This window comes from Acinonyx jubatus, chromosome B2 (assembly GCF_027475565.1).
Source record: "Acinonyx jubatus isolate Ajub_Pintada_27869175 chromosome B2, VMU_Ajub_asm_v1.0, whole genome shotgun sequence".
In the NCBI taxonomy this organism is placed as follows: Eukaryota; Metazoa; Chordata; class Mammalia; order Carnivora; family Felidae; genus Acinonyx; species Acinonyx jubatus.
Genome location: NC_069385.1, coordinates 117,834,420 through 117,843,108, shown reverse-complemented (window position 1 = coordinate 117,843,108; position 8,689 = coordinate 117,834,420).

The window sequence follows — 8,689 nt, the reverse complement described above, 5'->3', positions numbered from 1 at the left end:
TCAGCACACAGTGCAGTGGGACCATCTAACATATATCTCTGTACATATATCTCTGTACATCTAACATATATCTCTGTAAATTTTCTAGGATATAAACTTAAAAAGTCGCTATTGGTTCACAATCTCAGGAACTTTCCCAGTGTAATCTGAAACTGGCCCCCATACACAGAGGGCGGGGAGAGACCCAAGAAAGAGGCAGGCCACCCCAGATTGGTAGGTGTCAGTTTTAATAAGCAAGGGAATTTACTTACAAGGCTAGTCTTGGCAAGCAAGTAGATTTCTGGCACCAGCCCAACAAGTCTTAAAAGTTTATAGGAACACCTGGGTGGTTCAGTCGGTTAAGTTTCCAACTCTTGATTTCGGCTCAGGTCATGATCTCACAGTTCATGAGTTGGAGCCCTGAACTGGGCTTTGCACTGACAGTGTGGAACCTGCTTGGGATTATCTGTCTCCCTCTCTCTCTGCCCCTCCCCTGCTGGTGCTCTGTCTCTCTCAAAATAAATAAATAAATAAACATTAAAAAAAATTAAGTTAGTCCCCCCACCCCAATAAAGTTGATATAGAGGCCTTAACCTGGTTCAGTCACATATCCCATCCAGATGGTCTCAATAACACATGATCTCTCAAGGCTTTGTGTTTGAAAAAGGCTCCCACGATGCATACATTCCAAGCAGAGGGGAGTGGGTAAGGAGCCTTGAATTGCTGGGTCCAGCTCAAGGGTCAGCTGCCTGCCACATCATCTTGGCTACATCCTCCAACAGCAGCATCGATGGGTAGGAGGAAATTGCATATTGCACTTTACCACCCGATACCAAATCACTCTCCACTTAGCCAATTTATGCCTCTACGAGCAGTATATAGACCTTTCCTTCCCCCAGCACTTGGTATACTTGGTATTGTCAGATTTTTCTTTTTACTTTTGCCAATATGATCAGATGAAATACAAGCTCATTGTGGTTTTTGAAAAGTTATTACACACATTATGAAATTTCACCCCTAAATTCTTGAGTATTCATCTTATGAAAATAAGGACGATTCCTACTTAACCACAGTATCATTTTTCACTAACAACATAGTAATTCTTCATACAGTCTAATCCTATCTATATCCGTATTTCTTTAATTGTCTAAAAAGTTCGAAAGGATTTAGGTCAATCTAAACAGGAGCTGTGTACTGGTGCTTTGTTCAATTCACCTTTATTCTCACATGATGAACTAGCTGGGTGTGACAGTCCAAGTTTCCAGGTATTTACCCTAAGAACAATGAAGACAACATTCCTCTGCCTTCTAGTTTCTGTAGTTGCTGTTGGGAAATTTGCTATTTGTCTAGGCATCGTTGCTTTGTGGAAAACATGTGTTTTCTTTCTGGTTTCTTTTTTTTTTTAATTTTTTTTTCAACGTTTATTTATTTTTGGGACAGAGAGAGACAGAGCATGAACGGGGGAGGGGCAGAGAGAGAGGGAGACACAGAATCGGAAACAGACCCCAGGCTCCGAGCCATCAGCCCAGAGCCTAACGCGGGGCTCGAACTCACGGACCGCGAGATCGTGACCTGGCTGAAGTCGGACGCTTAGCCGACTGCGCCATCCAGGCTCCCCGCTTTCTGGTTTCTTTTAACATGTCCTCCCACCCTCACTCCCCTCCCATCTTTGAGTTCTTCAGTTTTTCTCTGATTTATTTGGATGAAGATTTAGTGTATCTTGGGATTGACTTCCTGAGACTGACAGTTCTTGTCCAAAATCAGCTCTGGAAGATGATCAACCACGATCTCTTCTCATCATCTCCTTATTTGTTGTTGAAAGAGCCTAAAATAGTGCCTGGCACACTTTAGGTGCTTATAAATAGTTGTTGAATGAATTTGTAAATAAATGAGCATTTCTCCATTCCTCCTCATTCTCTCTATGCTCTGATGCTCTGATTTTTTACAGACACCTCACTCTCTACCCACCATGCCTTTTCCTCTTTTATACTTTTCATCTCTTTATTTTTCTGTGCTACATTTTCTTAAGATTTTTTAAAAGTAATCTCTACAGCTAATGTGGGGATCAAAACTACAACCCCAAGATCAAAAGTCTCATGTTCCATCAACTAAACCAGACAGGTGCCCCATTTCTGTGCTACATTTTATTTATTTTTTAATTCATGATTTTAGCCATTTAATTAATTAATTAATTTATTTATTAATTTATTTATTTTTAAAGTAAGCTCAACACCCAACTTGGGGCTCGAACTCATGACTCAAGAGTCACACTCTCTATGGATTGAACCAGCCAGGGACCTCTTTTTCTGTGCTACATTTTATATAATTTTGCCAGATTTATCTCCCAGTGCCTGACTCTAACCTCAGCTACTTTTAATCCATCCACTGAGTTCATAATAATCATTTTAAAATTAATATTTCTTTCTTTCTTCCTTTAGAGAGTGAGCATGCTCACGAGTGGTGGAGGAGCAGAGAGAAGGGGAGAGAAAGGGAGAGAGAATCTCAAGCAGGCTCTGAGCTGTCGGGGCAGAGTCCAATGGCTCAGACTCACAAACCATGAGATCATGACCTGGGCCGAAATCAAGAGTTGGATGCTTAACTGGACTGAGCCACCCAGGCGTCCCTATAATAATCATTTGTAATTATTGATACCTAACCTTTTTTATAGCATTCTGTTCTTTCACATGCTTTTGATTCTTTGTCTTATGACTTCAATTATTTTTATTTTTTAATTTATTTTTTAATTTTTTAAAAAATATAATTTTTTAGTGTTTATTTCTTTTTGAGACAGGGAGAGAGAGAGAGAGAGACAGAGTGCGAGTGGGGGAGGGGCAGAGAGAAAAGGAGACACAGAATCCAAAGCAGGCTCCAGGCTCTGAGCTGTCAGCCCAGACCCCGACGCGGGGCTTGAACTCACAAGCAGTGAGATCTTGACCTGAGTCTAAGTCAGACACTTAATCAACTGAGCTACCCAAGTGCCCCTGACTTCAGTTATTTTTAACATACTTATAGCTTGAATCTTGTTATTCCATTGTCTGGGTCTAAACTTGCTCTTTGTTACGTAGGCAAATTCTCATTCATGGTGGATTACTTCCTTGTGGATTTCCCCATTTTGGATTGTGAGCTCATGTTCATGGCCTTGAAAGAGACCTTCACAGGCTATTGTGAAGATCAGATCAATGAACTTACATGAAGAAGGTATGTCTCAAGTTCAGGTGAAAATAAAATCATATTGTAAAGAATATACAGAAGGACAAGAACAGTCCACGAGGTCAGACTAAGTGTAAAAGCAAACAAACAACACAAAACCCCCACAAGACTGACATGCTTAAATCATTAAATCCTGGCAGGAATCACACTGGGGAGGGGCACCTGGGTGGCTTAGTCGGTTGAGCATCCTACTCTTGATTTCAGCTCAGGTCATGACCTCACGGATTCTCTCTCTCCCTCTCTCTACCCCTGCCCCACTCGTGCGCATGTGCATATTCTCTCTCTCTCTCTCAAATAAATAAATAAACATTTAAAAAATAAACTTATAAAATAATCATACCAGGGAATAATATTAAACACTTTTTCTCATGTGCCAGACACTTTACTCATATCTTTAACCTTCATAACAACGGCAAGGGTGGTGATATTCCCATCGGACAGAATAGAAACTGCAACAAAGGCATCAATTTAGAGCTAATTGGGGAACCCCAGTTAAAACCCAGGTCTGAATGATTGTAAAGTTCATGCTTGTTCAAATTCACCCCATTGTTCTTCAGAACTATTACTGGAAAAATACACCATCATTTGGACGACATATTTTTTCCCCGTTCCAATTTTAATTCAGGCCAGTTAACCCCACGGATCATAAAAACGTGTTAAATAATTCATGAAAAAGGAGAAAGAATGCATAAAATTACAAAAGAATTGCATTTTTTTAAAATTGCATTTTAAGTAAAGAAATTTTAGTTCTTCATTTTCTTTCATTTTTCCAATTTGGGATTTTGTTTATGCACAAAAAAGGCAATTAACAAGAAGCTTACTTGTGAGAAACCCCTGGAGCTCCCAGAAGATAATAAAAATGTATCTGAGCATTCCAAATACAACAAAGCAAACCAGTGTAAATTTAATCTCTTAATAAGGAGTTTGCAAATGTAACTTCAACATAAACAATTTTGCATCAGTAAACCAGGACACATTAAAGCCAGTTGGTGGCAACACATTTCAGTCGTCAATCCTTCATTACCCAGGCCCAAGCTGCAACGAGCCTGCTCACAACATGGGTTTCAGGAGACCCCTCGCCAGTCCAGCTCTTCCCAGGATCATCATCTAGGGACCAGCTGGAGTGTTCGAGAATTGCCATCTATCTTAAATATTATCAGCATAAGTTGTACCTAGTCATTTGGAGTTAGGGGATCTGATTTTAATGAGGTAGATTGACCACTTATTTAAAATGCTGGTCTAGGTTTCTTGATTTAATCAACTTTCAGCAAATAGTGTTTGTCATTTTGTGTGCGTGTGCCTGTCATTTGATATAAAATTTAAGTGTTTATTTATTTATTTTGAGCGGGGAAGGGCAGAGAGAGACGGAAAGAGAAAATCCCAAGCAGGCTCCTCACTGTCAGTGCAGAGCCCAACCAGGGGCTCAATCTCGAGAACTGTGAGATCATAACCTAAGTAAAAATCAAGACGCAGACACTTAACCAACTGAGCCACCCAGGCACCCAATGATATAAATTTTTTTTTCCTTCTAACTTTGTATCATCTTATTTATGTTTCTTGAAAGAGATTTTTTTTTTAATTTACATCCAAATTAGTTAGTATATAGTGCAACAATGATTTCAGGAGTAGATTCCTTAATGCCTCTTACCCATTTAGCCCATCCCCCCTCCTACAACCCCTCCTGTAACCCTCAGTTTGTTCTCCATATTTATGAGTCTCTTCTGTTTTGTCCCCTTCCCTGATGTTTATCTGTTTTGTCTCTTAAAGTCCTCATATGAGTGAAGTCATATGATTTTTGTCTTTCTCTAATTTCACTTAGCATAATACCCTCCAGTTCCATCCACGTAGTTGCAAATGGCAAGATTTCATTCTTTCTGATTGCTGAGTAATACTCCATTGTGTGTGTGTGTGTGTGTGTGTGTGTGTGTGTGTGTGTGTATACCACATTTTCTTTATCCATTCATCCACCGATGGACATTTGGGCTCTTTCCATACTTTGGCTATTGTTGATAGTGCTGCTATAAACATGGGGGTGCATGTGCCCCCTTTGAAACAGCACACCTGTATCCCTTGGATAAATGCCTAGTAGTGCAGTTGCTGGGTCATAGGGTAGCTCTATTTTTAGTTTTTGAGGAACCTCCATACTGTTTTCCAGAGTGGCTGCACCAGCTGGCATTCCCAATTGATATAAATTTTATACACGATCTTTACGCTTCAGGTTTGGCTGTAGGCTACATTTGACTATGGGGACTTTAAAAAATGTTAATCCCATTAAATGATTAATTAAAATCAATCATTAACTTCACAAATGTATCTAAAGAAATATGGAAAGATGATTTTGTTGATAAATTTAACAAAAATAGAGGACTTAAATAACTGGAGTCATTGGGAGATGAACCCTCTCCAGCTAATTGGTCAGTTTTGCATTTTGACCGAGAGTTTATTTTTGTCAGATTCTGTGAAGAGACCACCATTACCAAAAAATATACTGACATTATAAAAGTATTTTAGATTTTATTTTCCTAATAATCTGGATTACTTCTTCTATGCATTAGACTTTAACAAATTAAGTGATTTTTTTTAACACTATGACAGCAATACAAATAAAATAGTTAAAATTGTAATCACCTCAACATGAAAAATCACTTTGCCTTCCTATTTAGGGCCCCTTAGGGATGCCTGGGTGGCTCAGTCGTTTAAGCATCCCACTTTGCCTCACCATTTGTGAGTTTGAGCCCTGCCCCAGGCTCCTCACTGACAGTGCAGTGGAGCCTGCTGGGGATTCTCTCTCCCTCTCTCTCTCTGCTCCTCCTCTCCCCTCTCTCCAAAAATAAACTAACTTCAAACAAACAAACAAACAAACAAACAAACTTCTGCTCTAAAAAAACCATGCTGGTGGCACACACACGGTCACCCACTCACACAATCCCTGGCCACCAGGGCACATGGGTGCTGATGGCCACACGCTTAGTCAGTGGCACCCCAGCTCCCAGGTGTCAGGTTTGGAGTCTAGCAGCCACAGAAATTGGGCTTCCAGGGCACTGGACTGGAGCCTGATTTCCTTGTTTCCCAAGTTATCTTTGATTATATGCTGGTTGTTATATTTCAAAGATTATTTGTAGGAATAATTTGGGATGAAGGTAGCTTTCTCCACAGAGAATTTGTGTTTGCTGCTTTCAAGAGCCTGGGGGCATTGCCAGTGCTGAGCTATTCAAAGTTGAGGCTTGGGATGCCCTGCCGTAGCCCAGGCAAACAGAACCAGGCTGTGATTCTGGCAGATTGGTCCACTTCTAGTTTACCCTTAACCGGGCATATTGCGGGGAATGGGGTCTCCTGTTAGACTTTCCACCCGGAGCAGGCCTGGGGACATATTCATCTCAAGAGGCCATCAGTAGGAAAGTTCAACCCTCCGCTTCAGTGCAATCCTCAGGAAGGGACCAGCCTCTGGGCTCCTCACTCCTTGATCCCCGTGCCTTAGGATGCTGTCCTACCTCATCCCACCTTGTCAGCTCTTTACAGAGGTTATTTTCAACATTTTATCCAGCTTATTTAGCTGTTTCAGCAGGAGGGTTGCTGGGGAGAGTTATCCTATTACAGGAGAGTCCTGTTGTTTTAATTTGAGTTCCTTTGATTAGTGGCGGATCCCAGCCTCTCTTCTTACACCGGTGGCAATTCCAATTTCCTCTTCTGCAAAATGCCTGCTCATCCCCTGGGCCCTCTTTTCTCCTAGTTTCCTGCTTTTCTCTTGTTGATGTGAAGGTGTTCCTTAAATACCCTGGATGTTAATTCTGTGTTAATTGTATACATCTTTTCCTAGTCTGTTATCCAGCCATTGAGTGCCTTTCTGGTGTTTTACTGAACAGAAATCCTTGATTTTGATGTGGGCAAATTCAACATATTCTCCTCTAGAAGGTTTGCAATGTGTCAGTATCATCCTTAATAACTGCTGTTCAAAGCCAGCCCTTCCAGTGTCATTTGACCTGCACGAAGTAGAGGGGCCCTGACCTTCTGCTATTTGTTCACTAAGCTTGTATTTTCACAGGCTAAGTCTGCAGTGTTGGCTGGTGACCTTGCCACATCGCTGCTTCATTTGTTAGTTTCCAATATAAACCACAAGTCCCTGACGTATGTTGCTGTTAAACCGTATATCCCCTCATCCTGCGCTAGGGAAGTTAAGTCTTAGACCTACAGGCAGAACACAGATCTCTATTATTTTTCATCTTGATTCGGCCCACCGTTCCCGGCTGCTAAGTTATTTTTGGACCCCGATTCATCCAGTGCTTTGGCTGTCCCAGTTTTTTGCCACCTGAAACTTTGGTAAATATGTCATCTGTTTCTCTGTCCAAGTAACTGGAGAGAATATGGAGCACAAGAGGACTAAGGCCAGGACCCTGGACCGTGTCCCCAGAGTCCTCTCTCAGGCAGATATTGACTAATTAATGATAACATCCCCTGAGAGTTCTTGAGGAGCATCTAAATGTCTGAGCCTGGGCTGAGTGCTGGGGATGCAAGATGGCGGAGGAAACAAGTCCTCCACCCTCACAGGGCTCACACCCTAGTGGAGGAGGCAGAGGCAATTAACATATACAAATTACAACTTCCCCTTGTTCTTTTGTTTTTACAAAGAACTCCCTCACAGATCGTCTCTTTTGAGCCCTGTTCGGGATAGGCAGTCAACCAGGAATAAGTTTACTTAACCACACACCATCCTCAATCTTCCAAGTTATCCTTGGGGCTATTAGGAGATCAAATGCTTTGCTGAAATTCACGGGCATGGTGTCTGCCGTACTAGTGAAATGCATCAGACAGGACACAGGTCAATCTGGCAAGAATTATTCTTCACGAATGCACCCTTTGTAATCGCTTACTAATTATTTGTTCATAATTCACTGAGTGTCCCCCGGGGGCATTTCCTGAAAGGTCCATGAGGCGCATTCTTGCACTGTGCTGATCATCAGGCCCAGAAGATTCGAGAGGATTTTACAGTCTGCACTGTTTACCCTTCAGCCCAGCAACTCAGGGGGGCCGGTAAAGCCATCTTCTGGGTCCAATGTACCCCCTCCCACTGCCAGGAGGCGGTAACAGTGTTCCTCCAACTGTGTGGGGGGATTGGGGTCCTCTCCCATTAATGAATTAGGAAATGCATTTAGCAAGTCGTGACTAGCATTTCCTTTTAAATAAAATAGAATGAATAGAAAGTATCAGAGAGCATTGTAGGTGGTAAGGGTACATGCTGTTTTATGAAATTTTTCTTTCAGTTATATATTATACGTATGCATGCTGGGTTAAGATCTGTGGGTCTTGGTGGAAAAAGTTCGAAAGCTACCGGCAGTGATTAAGCCCATCCTCTTGAGTCAGCTAGAACAGGGTTCAGCTGTGACTTTGGGCGAGTTACTCAACCTAAGAGAATTTCACCGATAAAACAAGATTGTAATACCTATCTCCTTGGGCTTTTATGAGGATTAAATGAAATAATAAGTGAAAATTGCTTGGTTCAGCA